This window comes from Xenopus tropicalis, chromosome 7, assembly GCF_000004195.4.
Source record: "Xenopus tropicalis strain Nigerian chromosome 7, UCB_Xtro_10.0, whole genome shotgun sequence".
NCBI classification, from domain to species: Eukaryota; Metazoa; Chordata; class Amphibia; order Anura; family Pipidae; genus Xenopus; species Xenopus tropicalis.
This window is the reverse complement of record NC_030683.2, coordinates 116,030,293-116,050,314: the sequence shown is the minus strand read 5'-3', so window position 1 is coordinate 116,050,314 and position 20,022 is coordinate 116,030,293. Positions and strand designations below refer to the sequence as shown.

Genomic DNA, 20,022 nt, shown 5'->3' with positions numbered 1-20,022 from the left:
TGTGCATCTAAATGTATATCGCAAACAAAAAGTACAATTAGGGGACTGCAGGCAGACACAACTATATTGAATTTCTATATATATTCCTTGTTTTTCAGTTGGTTTATCAGTGTAGATTTATACCACAGCACCTTTACCTCTTTTTTTTGCATGAACTGACAATTTATTATCATTATTATTATATTAAGCCCAGTTCTGGCTTAATAAATCAGGGTACACTATGCTACTTGCTGTTGATACTTACTGGGATGCTTTGGGTATCACCTCTGTCCAGGGTCGGACTGGGCCGCCGGGACACCGGGAAAAATCCCGGTCGGCCCTGGTGGCCCAGACCTGACCCTTGCCAGCGCTCCCCCTGCCCTCCTGTTCCTCCCCTGACACATTAAATTTACGCACGCTCAGGGGAGGACGTCGGGTGGGGGACCCTGCAGGGGGTTAGGGGGGCCCCTACGGAGGGGGGGGTAAAGGGACATGGCCGACAGGGGCACCTGCAGGGCCCCTGGGCCGGGAACCCCGGTGGGCCCTGCACCCCCAGTCCAACCCTGCCTCTGCCATTTATACAAAGCTCTACCCAGGGATGGGAAGGCCTTACCCTTTGAAAAAAGCAGACTAGTCTCTCATCCCTAACCAACCCTTATGTTATTGACAATGACGATGGTAAGTATCAGTATACTGATTTTATTTCAGATCCATGTAGTTAAACCATAATGCTACACGTATGGCCATGGAGTGCTTAGCCAAGGTCATGCCTTTAAAAATATAAATGACTGGTATCCCGCTGCCATAATTACCTTTTTCCTATGGAGTTTTCAATAAAACATTCTCCTCAGTCTAGTGGCAACTCCCCGGTGGCCTGTTGATAGTATGAAGATTCATCTATTTATAGGATCCTTTTCAAGGATATTTATTTCAAATAATACATCATCCGAAGTCTCCGCTGCCATGCAGCCATATTTGAGTGAATTAGGTCATACATTATAGCAACATTATTTTCACACTCCACTGCAACACTTTGGAATTTAAATCTTATAGGGTATATTTTTATTTTTAGCAGCACAATTTGTCATGGCCATTACCTGCTGAGAATTCTGACCTTCTATTCACTTCTAATGGATCTTCTTTTCCAGCCATAGGGGGGATTGATCAAGTTATATGCAGCTCGCTTACACATCTAGCTGGTCATAGGCAAAACTCTGCCCGCAGTCCCTTAGATTAGCATACCCCCCTTCCATCGGCGCTTGCCCTATTTATATACTCACACCTACCCACCCAATCCCTCTGCTGATCTCAGAGATAGGCAGGCGGGCACAGGTATATAAATAATGACTGCAAGTCGGGTTGAGCTTGGTGCACATTGGGAGAGGATGGGTTAGGGTTGGGTGGAAGTCACTTTTTTGCCGGATTTGTCTTTCAGGCACCCAGAAGCCACCCCCCTTCTTTGCCACCCCCCCCCTCCCTCCTCAGGATCCCACGCATGCACAACCTTACACCTCGCATTCGGAGCACTGGGGATGGGACGCAACGCGCTGAAGTTTTTTGCCCGTCTCGTCCCCAGTGCTCCATATGTGAGCAAATTTAAGTGCGGTTGGACGGCATGTTGCCTCAAAATTTATGCTGCTCTAGGCCCAGGCCATAATTCTGGGCCTGCTTGCACATCACTAGTTGAAACCTAGCTGGTAGAAATTAAGCTTCCATCCAATGTCATTAATAGGGAGGAAATAAATCTTGGATAGCTGGTATTTTTTTTTCTGAAGAGTTGGCAGCCATATTAGATTGGCTCAAGTCAGTGACACCTATTGATACAACCCGCTATTGACATCTTAGAACTACTGCCATGTCCAGGCTAGCAGTAGTTTCGGAGAACCCCACAACTCATTTAAGCAGGCTGGGCAATTGGTTTGGTGATGCCACTACCTTTTATGAATGGAGTCTGTGTACAATCAATTTGTATATATTTAAGCACTTAGTTCAGTTGTAATTCAGTTTTGGAGAGTCTAAAGGTGCCCATACACGTAAAGATCCACTCGCCTGGCGAGGTCGCCAAGCGAGCAGATCTTCTCCCAATATCCCCACCTACGGGTGGGCAATATCGGGGGAATTTAGGCTAATTTGGTTGTTTGGCCAATTATAACGGCTGGAATAGGCGCAGTTGGTTCGGGGACCGCATCAACAAGCCTATGTGGTCACCGATCCGACTGAATTTTTTTTTCACTCAGGTGTCCAACTGAATTTTTTAACCTGTCTGATCGATATCTGGCCGATATCAGCAGCTACAATCGGCCCGTGTACGGCCACCTTTACACTGAGGCTCATTTATAAACACTGGGCAAATTTTAAACTGGGCAGTAACCCTTAGCAACCAATCAGTGATCAGGCTTTGCCAGCCAGCTGAAGGTAGAATAATTAAAAGAAAATATCTGATTGGTTGTCATGACTTACTGACCAGTTTTAAATTTGCCCAGTGTTTATAAATGACCTCCATTTTTTTAAATGATTTAATACTTTGTTTTGATGCATATCTGGAATTTAATCTGGTTGTTGGGAACCCTCTTACCCTAATGAATGGAAAAATATAGTGAATAACGGTGGAACAGTAGAGATTATAGAACACACAGTAGAACACCATAGCCAATCGACTAATATACACATGTTCTTTGATTTTAACATTACATTAGGGTTGCCACTTTTACTCTATCATGGTCCAGACAGCAAGGAGGGCATGTGATGTCAGGGGCGGAGCTTGTGATGTTGGGAGAGTGGGGTGATGATGTTTGGGGGTGGGTTGTGCCATCAAGGGCAAAGCTATGATCAGAAAGCCAGTGATTGGCTTGACTCTGTGTCAATCAAAGCAGAGTCCTGTCTGGATTTCAGACCTTGCCACGGATTCATGTATTCATACGCTTTGTCTCCTTACTAAGAACAGAATCAATGTTCTTACCGTGCAGCGGCAAAGGAAATCTTTCATTATTCAAATCAAACCCAAAAGAGAAAAAAACATGTAAATATTGTAACAGGGCAACATATAAATTGGCCTAAATTCAAGGGACGGGTGATAACTTTGCTGAATGCGCCTCTGATTGATATAATTACTAATGACTGTTTACGTTAGTCTGAATGATCTTATTATCTTAGCTGGTGCCAGAAATGAAAGAGATGAAGTACAAAACTGGAGTTTTGCATGGGAATTAACATCCTATTTACACTAAACTGAAGGCAGTCTATTGTAACAGATCGTACCAAAGCACGTTCATGTTCAGACACCAAACCGCATGTGTTTAAATGGAAATTCCAACCATAAAGGACCACTAAACCTTTTTGTTTATCGATTGTTTGTCAGATGGAAATAGAGTCATAGCGATGATGTAATGAAGAGTGGATTTTCAGAGCAAGAGAAAGTTTATTCAAATAAAAACATCTGTCTCTTGCTCAGAAACTCCATTGTTCGTTATCTCCTTAGTATAACATTCTTTAGATCTTTGCACACCTTACTTCTCAGTGAAAAATATACAAAAGCATAGCAAGATGGCAGAAAGGGGTGTGGCCAATACCACAGTGCAGCTATTTCTCTTGGTCAGACATGAGAAGACCAAGGAACATTCCAGTACCCTTAAGCAGTTGTTTTGACTAGGGTTGCCACCTCTGCCAGCTTTCTTAGCCAATCAGGGAGCGGGGTGACTTCATGGGGGAGGAGAGGCGGGGCCATGACATTGTGGGGTGGGAAAGAGGTGGGGCTATGGCGCAGTTATTGGCAATCACTGAGTTCTGCCTGGTTTTCGTTATTTGGGAAACCAGGCAGGAGGTTTTGACCTGGAACGCCCTTCCCAAAACCAGGCTGTCCGGGTCAAAACTAGACAGGTGGCAACTCTAGTTTTGACTGATATGTTTCTTGGTCTAAAGTTGCCCTGTGAGGAAGCTGTTTCATAGTCTTACTAACTGAGCATGTTCACTTGGTCTGGGTGTCTGTGCAGGAGTGAGGCATTGTGGGAACTTTCTTTACACAGCTCAGTGTTTTTTCTTCCTGTTTGGCTTCTGATCTTCTGAACAGGAGAAATATGGGGAGACTTAAAGGGCACTATTGAGACAACTGAAGGTAAGCCTGCAGCTTGATATTAACTCTTTACTAGCCTTTCCTTCTCCTTTAATGAGCAAGGTGGAAAAAACAAAAAGGCCAGCCTCTTATTTACAAGCCCCACCATGACTGATTCACACTGGTGGGCCCCGGACACCCCAGTCCGACTCTGTGTGGCCAGCCTCCTCGGAGAGATAAAGGCTGCTTGGGGCCTGGTTACAACAGCAAGAGGAATCAGTGATAACTGAAGCTTGGGCAATAAAACCAAATAAGAACACATTCAGATTAACATTATTCGATTATTCCATAGTTCCATAGTGATGAATTTCATTTTAAATGAATGCAAAGGGGCACTTCATATACTAAGAGCAGAAATGATTATACTATTGCCAGTTGGTAGATAACCGAATCATCATTATTCCCAAAGGCTTATGAGCCTAATCCAGTGGAAGTATACTCATAATAACAACAGCCACTAGCACAACATTACTATGTTACTAAAACTTTAATTAAAAATCGGGTCAGGGATCTAGCGATGGGCCTGAGCCTTTGAACATGGCTGAGTTATGAAGCCGCGAAGGCAAAAATATCCAATAAATGTAAATCTTGAAAGTACTGGCAGCGAGAAGAGAATGCACTTTTATTAACGGAACGCGCAGCCATGATGTCTCGTGTGCACACTTAGCGGAAGTTAAAAAACACGAGATAATGGCCCCCCTACCTGATATTACTATCGCTTGTTTTCGCAGGCTGAACTTCAGCAAATATTCAGCAGTTTGCAAAAGCGTTCCATGCGGAGGCATCTTGGAAAAGCAACAAGCCTCTAGGGATATGTTCTTAACTGAGACAACTTGACAATTGCTATATTTAAACATCCTGTAAATTGGTCTGTGAATTGAATGTGTATGCTGATTAAGATGGGATAAAATGCTTTCTGCTCTTGCAATGTGGAATGGAGCAATGGAGAGAAGATCCAAATGAGTTGCGGGGCCCCCCGGTGGCTGACTGAATTTGCCTTGTTTCCCTTTATTTTACTTCTGCAAAGGGCATGATTTATTTCTAAAGATCACAAAGAAATCCTTTTTATTTACTTAAGATCCATGTAACAGAGACGTGACTGCTCTTGCTACAGAGAACTCAAACGCTACGCTGGCTCTTGAACACATGAGATCTTTGAATCCAAAGCAGCTTGGGTCCCCCCGGGGCATATTATGTGTTCTCAAAGCTGCCAGAACCATCCACAGAGTTGCACAGTGTCTTCACATCTGACTTTTTTGCTAGTTGCATCTATCTACAAAAAATATACTAAAGGGTAACCTTTTCATGGATTTCAAAGTTTACACAAGCGGACAGATACTATCAATGATTGGCCTTCCCGACTTCATGACTGGCTGCCAGTATAGAGAGACAGAAGAGCAAACAAGAGAAGCCTACGAGTTTGAGAAGAAGAGAAGAGTCAAGGGAACAGAAACTGAAAATAAACAGATAAAAGAGAATAAAGGAAGAGTATGATGGCATGAACTGAAAGTATTGTATGTATCTGGCAAGTGGAGCTATGGAGGGGAAACAGAAAACACATATGGGGATATATAAAAAAGGCACTAAGGGGCAGATTGATCAAAATGTAAGATTAGAGCTCACCACTCACCATTCATTCATTCCTATGGGATTTTCACTTTCACCCATTGAGAAATACGCTTCTAAAAATCCCATAGGAATGAATAAACAAAGTGGGTGAATTTTTCTGTGAGCTCTAATCTCACATCTTGATAATTCTGCCCGTAAGTTTGCCCAGGAGCAGTAACCCATAGCAACCAATCAGCAGGTAGCATTTACAGGTCACCTGTTTCAAAGTGAACATCTTATTGGTTACAATGGGTTATTGTGCCTTTTATTACATATGGGGAAAGAGGTTTATATTTATGGGAGTGTCAGAGTAGAGTGGAATGTTACCTAAAGGCAGCCAAGAATATGCATATGGCAGGGAGAATCTAGTGATTCAAGTATAAGTGAACCTTTTTTAATCTTAAAATTACTATGTTCAGCCCCCAGAATAAAACACTTTTCTCCCTGCATCCAGATTTATTTTGTTTCTCTATTACAAGCAGCTGAACTGCAGCTGTTTTAGGCACTTCCCTGTCTAACGTGAAGTCTGCCCCTTTTTGCTTTCTGAGCCCTCTTTCTCTCTCCAAATATGAAGACCAAGATGTGCCTACTGTGCATGCCTGATTGATTTTTATTGGAGCAGAGGCAGTGAGCATGCCCAGTAGGCACCTCTTTAAGGTCTTCATAGTCAGAGAGAGAAGTAGGGCTCAGAAAGCAAAAGTGGGTGGAACTTCATGCTAGACAAGGAAGTCAGTAAAAGAGCTGCAGCTCAGCTGCTTGTAATAGACAAACAAAATAAATCTGGAAAAGTGTGTTATTCTGGGGGCTGAATATAGTAATTTTAAGATTAAAAAAGGTTCACTTATACTTGAATCACTAGATTCTCCCTGCCATATGCATATTCTTGGCTGCCTTTAGGTAACATTCCACTCTACTCTGACACTCCCATATATATAAACCTCTTTTACTTATCCTTTAAAGGGAAGAAACAAGCAAAAAAAAGGATAGTGGCAAGTGGAAAAGGAAGAGTAAAAATATTGGGGGGGGGGGGGGCACGTGCTTTTTGGGCCCTCAGCTGGGTTCCCCTTTAGACAGGCATACCAGTGGGTGGCCTTGTGGGATATGGACACCTAAGGTGGTCCTAATTGTGTGTGTACTATATTCTTTCCAGGTTAAAAGAAGGTTTCCTCTGTAATTCAGCAGTAACCACTAGGTGGTGGTGTTCTGCAATATAAAAGGGTATGACTCACAAACCATGAGGTCTTTCTTCCTGGGATTTCCCCTCTCTAAGAGGTTAGCTACAGGAGCCAGTTTAGATAACTCAGTTAGATGGTTTATAGTCACTCTAGGAGTGAAAAGATAGATAGTGTTATTTAGTTGGGCAGCTTGAGGCCCCTCCAAGGAGATCAGTGAGGTTATTACCTCCTGGCACTACTGGCCGTAGTTCAGGTACATTCAGTGGTTAGCTTAGGTTACAGCATATTCCCAAAGAGGGGAGATTATCTGGAGAAAGAGAAGCTCCTGGTTTGGATAAAGGGGAGAGATACCTGAATCTGCATTTCATATTACTGAATACTGTTTGGATTAAATAAAGACGTTAATTTGGTTAAGCAGCAACCTCCAGTCTCCTGGTCAATTCCTCTCCAGGCGGATCAACACCAACCTGGTAAGCACTCACCCAAGGTGCCAGGAGTTGCAGGGAGTTGCCAGTTTGTGGCCTGCACTACCCATCACAGCTGAAATAGCATACACACTCACTGATACTTATAGCCAACACCCAAGGGTGTGCTATACTTGTATCCAGATATTAAAGGTTATGAGTTGTTTTCCAGATGTCATCTTTTCTTCCATCCCACAATGCAGAACAGCATAAATGAAATATTGACAGCAACTTTCCTAAAGGATCTTCCAGCGAGGTACAGGCAGTTGTCCAGCTGGGCAGAGATTTGTGGCGGAAGCTGAGGTTGCTCTTGCAAACCAGCAGGGGGCAATCTCATTAGGGCCATTGCACTTTACAGCTCAGCAGGACAGGGAGCTCCAGCATCACAATGATTGATGTGCCCGTACTGCGACTGTAGGAGAGTCAGCTCATGCTTAGTCTCCAAAAAAGGTCATTTTTAAAGATCACCCATAACAGCTTAATATGCTGCTAATACATGCAGAAACAGAGAAGGGTAGAACGAACAGGTTTACTCTGCTGGCATTTACTAATCTTATTGCTTAGTAGTTGATGTTAATAAAAGACACACATCCATCAAGTCCAGCCCTTTTGTGAAATATAAGGCTTAGCGTCTAGCAACACAAAAACAGACACAAAGGTTCCATATTGCTTTGCTTTTTTTATGCCTTTTATCGCCCCATGTAGTAGGACCTAGACCTAAAGGTGGGTCAATGATGTCAAAGACAGGGTCCCGACACAAGGTTTATGGGGGTGCAAAATATGGGCTTTGATTGGCAACTGGTAGCAGGCCCGGATTTGTGGTGAGGCCAAAAAGCCCCGGGCCTAGGGCGGCAAGAATTTAGGGGCGGCACAATTAGGAAGGGGTGGGTTCGGCACAATTAGGAAGTGGCCAGGGTGGATAAGGGGTGCACAAATGGGAGTATTTTATTTCTAGCTGTTGGCAGGGCCCACAACCCAGAGGGTAACTGTATTTGGAGTAACACTAAGCATTGCTTGCACTGCTATATAAGTGCAATTATACAAAATAACAAATAATCCAACCTTAGAGCCCATAGATAGTTGGTAATTGCCACGAGCACTGGGATATTCCTCACACAAAGCTTTTCTCAATGACGGTCAGTGAAGTGGTTAACTAAGTCGATAGACAGCAAGGCCTGTGGGTGGTTGGAAATGTGAGCCAGTATTAAAGATGCCTGTGATCAAGATGGGAAAGATCTTCCTTTTGTGGGCGTTAAGAAGGCTCACGAAAAATTAATGGTATTTACATGTTCCGAGCAGCCACACATTAGGCAGGCCAGGCGCTTTGTACAAATGGAATATACGGCGCATTTTAGTCAAATTATAAATATCAGCTTCCCAAACTTATATTGGAGTGATTGAATAACCAGCAGTGGAAATGTAAAACGTTGAAAAGCCTATGATCGCTTACAATGGAAGCCAGAAGCATTAAAAACATATCAAATATGCTTACGTAAAACCTAAGATTAAAGGAGAACTAAACAGCCTCCAAAAATGAATACAATCTTGCCTACAGTGCTCTGATCACTTCTGGAATGGACATGTATTTTTTTCTTTGCCTCAGTAGTCTTTTCATGATATAAGCAGCTTTAAACTGCTAATAAAATGCTCAGAAATGCAGGCACCAGAGGGTTCACTGATGCAGGTAGAGTGTCTGGATACTATCCACCATCATTTTTAGTCTTTAAAATCAAAAGGAAAAAAAAACAACATAAATTAGAAAGTGGCTCAGGCGAGCAATATAGGCAATTTGACATTAATTCTGGGTAGGGTTGCCACCTTTCTTAACTAACAATACCGGACAAGGGATAGGGGAGGGGGCAGGAGAGGTAGGGGTGGGGTTATGACAAAAGAGGGGCAGTGCGGGACAGATCTGGCTAATGGTATAGAATATTTGGCGAGTTGGGTGGGGGAGAGAGCAGTATCAGAAGCAGGAATTGAGGACGGGCCAAGGGGTGGAACAACAGGTGATTACAAATTTATCGGGATATACATTGCAGGTAAATTTATAATACCGGCTCTGGCATTGGCTGGTATTTTAAACCATAATTCTGGGGGTGTTTAACATGGTGCTGGCCTCACACCACTTCCACGGATACAGGGAGTAATTTTATATGATGAGCAAGAAATGCAATCCTGTTCTGCAGAATAGGGAGCACACAGTGCATACGATACCAACAGGACTTGGAAAATTTTCATTGCAACTGGGTTGAAGTACAGCTGCATACTGTGTCAAAATTGGCTGCAATTACGCCATATACATCTCCCCCTGGTGGCCACAATTTCGCTGGAATCATGGGAAATATGCTGCATTGTGCATAACAAACATGGTAAATACAGGGCTGTTTTAAGATACCAATGGGCCCTGGGCTAAATGTATTTGGTGTCCCCCACTGCATTAAGAAATATGTGATAGAATAACCCTCAAGCACATGAAGTTCAATACAGTAAGGCAGCAGGGAAGAAATGGTCTGCGCTTACTGAAGTATGAAGCCAACAGCCCTGGGATCAGATAAATGATAAAATGGTGATGCCACAAAGAAAAAAAGGCAAACAAACTAAAAGAACTACACTACAGCTCTTCCAGTTAATTAAAACAAGGAGTCTGCCAGTAATGAAGGCTGCTTCTGCCAAAAGTTATCCCTTATGGAAGGTGGGCTAGTGAGCCCCCTATCCTGGTGGGCCCTGGGCTAATGCCCCTTTTGCCCATTTACTAAAACAGCCCTGGGTGAATAAGCTTTAAACTGCACTAAGCTCACTGTGCTTGTGGTTGCAGATGACTACTACTGTTTTTTTACTTCAGGGTGGCCACACTTTTCCATTCCGCGGTTGACTGATGACCGTGGACTGTGGAAGTGCGGCGTGAATGCGTACGTATGCAACGCAGCGTACGTACGCATTCACGCAGCACTTCCGAATCTTTGGCTTGATCGCGGTCCACCGGTGATCCACTGGGGGTCAACTGGTGGACCGCGATCAACATATCGGCCACCCCTGTTTTACTTACTGTTTTTTTTCACCCCATCTTTCATGTACATACTCCCTAAAGAAAATATATACTTACAAAAATACATAAAAACCACATTAGTTACTCATTTATGTCCACAAGTGTAGAGAGCAAAGTGCAATTTTGAGCACAATCGCCATGTTTTTTCCCCACAATGCAGGATTTTTTCCAAGAATTCTAGCGTCATTGCAGTCACAAGAGGACGGTGACTATTGTGTTGTGTCTGGTGCAATTGCATCCATTTCACAAAAAGTAAATTGCAGTGTACCTCTTTCTCCTATCACCAGTCCAGGCCCTTTTCCCCCCACCGCCCACATTACCTCCCCCTCGTCTTCAGCATGGCCGCACACATGTGCTCCATCGGGCATGCACGCTCACACGCGGGGGGGGTGGGGAGGCCCAGTGCTGACAGCAACTGCACTTGTGGATGCATACGATCCCTATTTTTACCAATAAATGTATAATAAAAGTCGCCAACATCTACTGCCTTAAATCATTTCATGATATTAGCAGTTTTAAATTGCTAATATAATGCTTTCATCCCAGTATCAATGGCTGAAAACTGAAACTATTGATTGTATTTTTTTTTTAGACACTAAATATAGGGGGTGCATCATTTTTTTATTTCAGCCACAAAATATTTGGTTGAATCCTGAACTGAATCTGAACTCTGGTGACAGATTGTGATCAAACAGAATAAAGCCATCAAGCTGTCCTGTGATTTGCTAATGCACCCATTAAATAAAGTGAAAAAATGGAATAATGCAAAGGGACCAGATGGTACAGGCCGTCTATTTTTTTTTTTTTTATGTTCAAAGATTATTTATGTTCTGTATAATGTCGAGATGTGGGAACATTATTCAAAAAGGTGTGCAACCTCATATGGAGAAATGAGCCCCAGTACATATCTAACATTTTTCTGTAGACACCAAGTCTGACCCAGCATATTTTTAAAGGTCTCAAGATGGTTGGAAATACAAAGCACAATAAAAGTAAATTCTGGTCTAACCACCTTTCTCTGTTTCTATTTATAAAGCCAACAGCTGAGTATGGTTCCTCAGCATAAACTAATATGGCTAATATGGCTAAAAATGCTATACAAGTATAGGATCCCTTATCCAGAAATCCGAATTACAGAAAGGCCATCTCCCATGGACACCATTATAAGCAAATAATTCTCATTTTTAAAAATTATTTCCTTTTTCTCTGAAATTATAAAACAGTACCTTGTAGTTGATCCCAACTAAGATATAATTAATCCTTATTGGGGGCAGAACAGTCCTATTGGGTTTATTTCATGTTTAAATGATTCCCTTTTCTCTGTAATAATAAAACAGTACCTGTACTTGATCCCAACTAAGATACAATTACCCCTTATTGGGGCAGAACAGCCCTATTGGGTTTATTTAATGGTTAAATGATTCCCTTTTCTCTGTAATAATAAAACAGTACCTGTACTTGATCCCAACTAAGATCTAATTCATCCTTATTGGGGGCAAAACAATCCTATTGGGTTTGTTTGATATTTTAATGATTTTTAGCAGACTTAAGTTATGAAGATCCAAATTACGGAAAGACCCCTTATCCGGAAAACCCCAGGTTCCGAGCATTCTGGATAATAGGTCCCATACCTGTATTTTGTACACTAAACTGTCTGTACCAGCCCACAGGTTACCAGCCCTATAACAGTAATCACCCAGGCCTTTAGGGAAATAACACATGGGATGTTTTGTCACCCGCGATAAATCCTGGGTACCGCCGGTGACAGAATATCTCTTTTTTCTTTCCCACCGGATAAAATGCAAATTGCCTTTGGGGAAACATATGTGGCAAGGCTACTTTCCAAAGTCGTCTAAAATTTTTAAAAGGAGATAAGTCGCCCGCTGTAGGGGCAAATGATCATGGGTCACCCATCTCCTGGTATGTCATGGCATTTAAAGTCGTCCACAGCAGCTGCCCATCTTATGACCATCTATAGGCCATTGTTCAAGTCAGTGGCACTGCACGTGCTCAGTAAGCTTTGGGCTGCTGTTCTGGGGGTTCTTGGGAATAATGAAAACATTAGCAGAAAATGAGGTTACATCTAGTTGTAGGTAGTAGGTGATGCTGTAGATTTAATTATAAATTAATTCAGATGCAGAATAAATTGGTTTCTATGATGATTTTTAATATATATATATACCCAATTAGTTATAAATCAGCCTTGTATTAATGTCGGTCCCTAAGCTCAGGAAAGTGACAGCAGCCCAGAGCACGTGCTGTAAATCAGCAGAAAGAACATGGGGAGCTATTGGGGCATCTTCAGAGACACAGATATTTCCTGGTGCGGTGGTCTTAAGCTGGTACCAAAACCAAAAACATAATGTGTAACATTTCTATCCTAATTCTTTCTCCGGCATAAGTTAACTTTAATAAGAATGTCTTCATATTAATGTTTAAGCCGGCATGAATCACTGTTTAAAAGGTTGTCCACCTTATTTTGAAAGTCTCACTACTTTGGTAAGCCATTGCAAAATAATGGACAACCCGTTTAAGCTCTGTTGCTTAATGCAGATCTGTGCGAGTATGGCTAATATCCCACCAGGAGATCTGTCAGGTGCTCGGCATTATTATTATTATTATTAACATTTATTTATAAAGCGCCAACATATTCCGCAGCGCTGTACAATAAGTGGGTTTCATACATTGGACATACAGAGTAACATATAAAGCAATCAATAACCGATACAAGAGGTGAAGAGGGCCCTGCCCAAAAGAGCTTACAATCTACATTGGTAGACGTGCTTCCCATTTATAATAAAGTAAAAGTTATAAAATAATCTTCTCATCTGATGCTTTACTTGCTCATTCTTCCACCTCTACTACTTGCTACCTGCCTCTGTTACCCTGTATGGTACCCAGTTAGACAATTCATTCGCAAATCACCCAATTTATTATTTTAAAGGGGAACTCCAGCTTCCGAACCAACGTTTGTTAAAAAAAAAAACACAGAAACCCCTAATATACCTATCACTGTAATCTGTTCCTTCAAAAAAGTAGAAATAAATACCATTATATGCTGAAATCCAGCTGCAAAACAGTTCTACTCTTTCTGCATCATTTGAAATCCTGGCAGGGGAGGAGGGACTAAAACATTGATGTGACAAATTGTAACAACTTCTCCACAGCTTACAGACAGCACGCAGGAACTACATAACCCACAATGCATTGCACTGTGATGTTCCTTTCCTTATTGACATCACGTGTGCAGGGAATTGTGGGATTGGGAGGATGCAGGCTGAAGGCAGGCTGAGGACAGGCGACTACTGTTACATTTTATTTGAGTCACAAAGTAGCCAGCCAGATCAGCAGGGGAACAGGGGGTGGGGCTTAGGGAACTGTTCCAAACCATATTATTACATTAAAATCATGAAAAGGCTGCATATATTTTAATTGATGTATATTGCAAACTTGCTTGAAATTGTTTACTTTTCAAAAAGCTTAAGTTGTGTTTGGGTGAAGTTTCCCTTTAAACACTGATTTGTATCAAATGATCCCAATGAGGTGCATTTCTCTGTAATCATGTCTATTAAGGAAAACTCTTTTCTTTGCAATAACGAAATATGATACACGTTGCTAATTATGACTCTCCATTAAATTTGAAAGGACTTCCCATTATAAATGGGTGTTTTTTGTGCTTTATTAAACTCACAAACAATTACATGCTCTGTAACAAGGTTGTCATCTAATCATAAAAACTGCATTGATTAAAAGTGAAGCCGGGAGATTAGGATGGCTCACTTACTAACATTAATTATTTAGCTTGAGCAAACCAGGGACGTGGGGAGGTGAGCGGAGGGGCATTGGGAGAAGATGATGAGGATCTGCTCGATATTCATGCGCAGGTCAAGAATTACATATAACCTGTTCCATTTACTATTCCAACCTTAAAGCAGAAGGAAAGGTAAAAACTAAGTAAGCTTTATCAGAAAGGTCTATGTAAATACAGCCATAAGCACTCTAAGTCCTCTATCAAAAGAAACACAGGATTTATTGTCTCCTTTTTTCTAAACATGTTCTTTGGTATCTGACTTCCTCTCTAAGAAAAATCCTTCCTTCCTGAGGCCAGAGTCTGAGCAGCTCTCTCCTCTCTCCCCTCTCCTGCTCCCCCCTCCCATAAGAACTCATAAAACTCACTCCCCCTCCCTTAGGAATGTGTAATCTGAGCTACAATGGCTAGAGCTATACAGCATGAAGCTACTTAGAATGGCAGCTGCAATCTTAAACTAACAGAGGGAGCTTCTAGAGTTCTTTACTCAGGTATGGTAATGGTTTCTGCAGTAGTGTTCTAGGTGGCACTAATGTGGCAAATCTGTTGGTAGTAAAATGCCAAAATGACTTTCCTTCTCCTTTAACTGGACCCCAAGCTGCCACTAATACCATAGAAATGAAGGGAAGTCCAAAAATTGGATTAGGGGGAAGGTCCACATTCCTTGGTAGAGTCTTTCCCTTTACTTAATGCAGTATTGATGCATAATAAAATATTACTGATAGATATATATTCTTGACAGGGTGCAATATTGACCAGAAAAGGTGCCTTTGTACAGTAAGAACTTCTGACTGATGCCAATTCTATTAGTATCCATGCCAATAACCAGTCTTTCCTTTCTGTGTTACATATAAAACACCAATTGCTTCCATGTAAGTCATCAGATCATGTGCCTTTTCATTATGCAGATTAGTAAATGGCTTTCCACATCAATCCCAATTTCTAGGTTAAATCATTTAATCATAATACATCCTGCTGCATCTGTTCATAATCCACACAAAAATAATATCCCAAAATGACCAATAACCATGGATACAGCAAAAAGTGAGCCAAATGCAGTTAAGAGTATAAGCCATTCCGCCATAAACATCAAGCACATCCAACTTGAAATGCATGATGGGTAGATATCACAATCAGTCCTGGGGTTATTAACCTGTTTGATCACCAGCTATCACCACTGAGACCTCAATTTTTCTAAGGGCTTAACTTTCCATCTATCCATAAAAGTGCATCAAACTCCAACTCTGTTTTCATCTAACCTTAGGTGTCCAAGCAACAAAGAACATAAAAGTAGAAAAAAAATCAAGATAAAGGAAAAGAACTCTATTGAAGCTTCTGTTTGCAACCCAACTTTGTATAGATACCTGGAAATTGTCAGTCTCAATTTATTGAGATTAGTACGGCAAACCATGTAACCAAGGTACAAGGAACCAACACGATATTTCCAGATACTCATTGGGTCTCTTCGACGACACAGACCCTGCAGGAGTATACACTGTTGGAGCTGATATCTGATGAGCCCTAACTGCTCATACTCCTACAGGGTCTGTGTCGTCAAAGAGACCCAAAGAGTACTGGAACGGACAGAAGATGGCACCTGGCTGCTTTTTTAGCTCACGTTTTCAAATAGGGGCACCTTTCTTCAGACTATGCAGGGAGGGAGAGGTAAGGGGGGCAATGGAGGGCAGTGTCAGTGTGTAGGAATCCATTCAGCAGATAGATTAAATATTGACATGCCATTGACAAACAAATCTGAAAAGTAAGCATTGGGCTTCCATCCAGCACCTTCAACTTCACTTTGAGCTTTACCTAAAACAGGTTCTAGGTCTTTCAATGTTATATTATAAGGATAAAGCTGTGAGAATCCTGAAGCCCTCTCCTTATCCTCCTTTATATAGAACTTCTCAAACACCCTTTGTATGTAGGATATTTTCAGCAAATATTGATCTTTTTATCAAATTGTATAAGCTTTTGGCAGCCACGTACCTTGACAGCTAACAAAACATCTACAAATATTTGTTACATTATTTATAATGCAATAGTGAGAATAGAGAGCCACTCACAGGAGGGTTTGTTTGTTCTTTACTGCACAATATGTATTGATCCTTGTTAGACACTGCATTAGAGCTCTAGAGTTTAAAAGCAATGGGCTAATGAAGATATAGCACGAACTGCACATAAGGAGACAATTAAACAAATAAAAACTCGTCCGAAAAGAACTAGGGATGCACCAAACACAGTTTCTTCGGTTCGGCCAAACCCCCTAGTCCACCATGATGGATAAAGGGGTATGGGGGCACTGTTTGCTCCCCATTTTTGTCTGTTAAATGTTAATTGAAAACTATACCCTCTATAAAATCCCTGTATAAAAATATATTGCATAAACCAGCTCATATGTAAAACCCTGTTTCATCTAAATAAACCAGTTTAATACAAATACACTTTTTAGTAGTATGTGCCATTGGGTAATCCTAAATAGAAAATTGCCATTTTAAGTACTAAGGGCCGCCCCCTGGGATCATAGGATTCACAGTGCACACAAACAAGCCAAGGCACACATACATGCTAGGCCCCATCAGCCAATTAATGGGCAGAGTTCTGCCTTTTACTCCCACACTACTTCCTGTTACAGTTAGAGTTGCATTAATACACACAGCTACTAGTACAGGTATAGGACCTGTTATGCAGAATGATCTGGACCAAGGGTATTCCGGATAAGGGATCTTTCCATAATTTGGATCTCCTACCTTAAGTCTGCTAAAAAATCAATACAACATTAAATAAACCCAATAGGGCTGTTCTGCCCCCAATAAGGGGCTAAATATATCTTAGTTGGGATCAAGTACAGGTACTGTTTTATTATTACAGAGAAAAGGGAATCATTTAAACATGAAATAAATCCAATAGGGCTGTTCTGCCCCAATAAGGGGTAATTATATCATAGTTGGGATCAAGTACTGATACTGTTTTATTATTACAGAGAAAAGGGAATCATTTAAACATGAAATAAACCCAATAGGGTTGTTCTGCCCCCAATAAGGGGTAATTATATCTTAGTTGGGATCAAGTACAGGTACTGTTTTATTATTACAGAGAAAAGGGGATCATTTAACCATTAAATAAACCCAATAGGGCTGTTCTGCCCCCAATAAGGGGTAATTATATCTTAGTTGGGATCAAGTACAGGTACTGTTTTATTATTACAGAGAAAAGGGGATCATTTAACCATTAAATAAACCCAATAGGGCTGTTCTGCCCCCAATAAGGGGTAATTATATCTTAGTTGGGATCAAGTACAGGTACTGTTTTATTATTACAGAGAAAAGGGAATCATTTAACCATTAAATAAACCCAATAGGGCTGTTCTGCCCCAATAAGGAGTAATTATATCTTAGTTGGGATCAAGTACAGGTACTGTTTTATTATTACAGAGAAAAGGGAATCATTTAACCATTAAATAAACCCAATAGGGCTGTTCTGCCCCCAATAAGGGGTAATTATATCTTAGTTGGGATCAAGTACAGGTACTGTTTTATTATTGCAGAGAAAAGGGAATCATTTTTAAAAATCTGAATTATTTGATTACAAAGGAGTCTATGGGAGACAGGCTTTCTGTAATTCGGAGCTACTTGTCGCAGCTACAAAAATAGACAATGCTGATCATTTACTGATAACTGTCCCTACATGTGTTTTAGCAGAGGCAATTCTCAGTATTGTCTATGGCAGGGGATTTTCTGGCGTTTAAGTATTTATTCTAGGGGTACAGTTTTCCTTAAAGAAAATATTTAATTATTGTCATGGCTTTTTCAGAAAAACAAAAACAGACAAAACAGCAAAATGCTCAAACTTTGCTGTAATCAGGTTACTTCAAAATAGCACATCTCATGTGATTCCTAACTCCTAAACACATCATTTTTACATCTAGGACAATGATCCTCCTTAGGGAACTGACTTAATGATTTTCATGGCTTATTCTGACAGTCCAGTCCAAAGATAAAAAATATATAAAACTAAGGATTAGTTATGCTCAGTATTAGCTCTGTTTGTCTGAAAATCCTTTTAATGAGCGAAGAATGGCTCTGTGATTTCCTGGAAAGGAAGGAAAATTCTTGTCTAAGGTTGGGATATCTAAGAGCAATGAGGTCATTTACTAAAGTTTTCACCAGGTGTAGTAACCCATAGCAACCAACCAAAAAATAAATCATAAAATCTGGCAAAGATTTCAGTCATTTGGATGCTTTTACCATAAGCATTCTCATAAGGTTCATTAGAGTACATTAGCAAATTCCACCTGGCTTAGTGTGACTAAATTATCTCTAAATTATCAGTCTGGGGTTTGTAGGGCTGCCACCCCAGGGTCCCCCCAGTGACCCCCACATGCCCCAGCAGGGAAGCCCACTCCCTGCCCAACCCCCTTCCCCCACTAAGCGCAAATACATTATCCTTAACTTCAAAGCAATGGGGGTAATGAGATCAGATAGGGAGTGTCTTCCGCCGGCCCAGCCTATTCGTTCCGTAAAGGTGGCCATACACGGGCCGATTGTAGCTGCCGATATGGTGGTTAAATGATTCCCCTTTCTCTGTAATAATAAAACAGTACCTGTACTTGATCCCAACTAAGATATAATTACCCCTTATTGGGGGCAGAACAGCCCTATTGGGTTTATTTAATGGTTAAATGATTCCCTTTTCTCTGTAATAATAAAACAGTACCTGTACTTGATCCCAACTAAGATATAATTACCCCTTATTGGGGGCAGAACAGCCCTATTGGGTTTATTTCATGGTTAAATGATTCCCTTTTCTCTGTAATAATAAAACAGTACCTGTACTTGATCCCAACTAAGATATAATTACCCCTTATTGGGGGCAGAACAGCCCTATTGGGTTTATTTAATGGTTAAATGATTCCCTTTTCTCTGTAATAATAAAACAGTACCTTGTATTTGATCCCAACTAAGATATAATTAATTCTTTATTGGATGCAAAATAATTTTATTGGGTTTTATTAATGTTTTATTGATTTTTTAGTGGACTTGGGGTATGGAGATCCAAATTACGGAAAGACACCTTATCTGCAATACCCTTGGCATTCTGGATAATGGGTCCTATACTTGTAATAACATGGTGCTGTGGTTATAAAGCTGATTTTTTGTATCCACATATAATCAATATGCATATTCCATAAAGGTGGTATTTTTTACACACTTTTTTACACTTAACATGATTACCTAATCATGTTATGATTGCTGGTTAAATAAACATGTTGCTTTTAAAAAAAAAAGGCATTCCTCCAGAGAAAAAATGGTTTCTATAAAAAAAAAAAAAAAAGATACCCACAATCATAGAGGCATTCCTGAGACAGTTATCAACACCAATGACTCCTTCTGTTGTCATGGCAACTCTGCAACACGGAATGTCTAGGCTGAAACATTCGAAATCTTTAACTTAATTTGTAAAGGTTATTAAAATGACAGGTTTGATATAGTACATTCTTTTCGTTTTGTGAACATGGCTTATCATTAGAGCGGATTAATGCCTTAAACTGCTTTATCTCTGCCCTGCCTCACTAATCAGCAGAACCTCATCCCAGGATGACGGCAAAATAGCATATGGTAGCGTGGCTTTAGTAAGGCCAACGGTCTAGTGTCAGGGAACAATGTATGGGGGCAGGACAAGGGGGCACCTGTACATGAGAGCAGGACCCCTAATCCATTGCCTCTACTGTTCCTCACATCTAGGTGAGTTCAAATGAAACTTTCTCTACCCTTTTCATTCATATCAAGACATATTCCTACTTAAAGATAGGATTCAGTTGATAAAGGGAAACTAAA

At 41.0% G+C, this 20,022-nt stretch overlaps 1 protein-coding gene across 2 annotated transcripts in view; it reads right to left on the bottom strand.

The window, feature by feature from the left end:
- Nucleotides 1-20,022, bottom strand: part of prkcg (protein kinase C gamma) — a 163,320-nt gene that overhangs the window by 131,162 nt on the left and 12,136 nt on the right. The gene's annotated exons all lie outside the window — the stretch shown is intronic.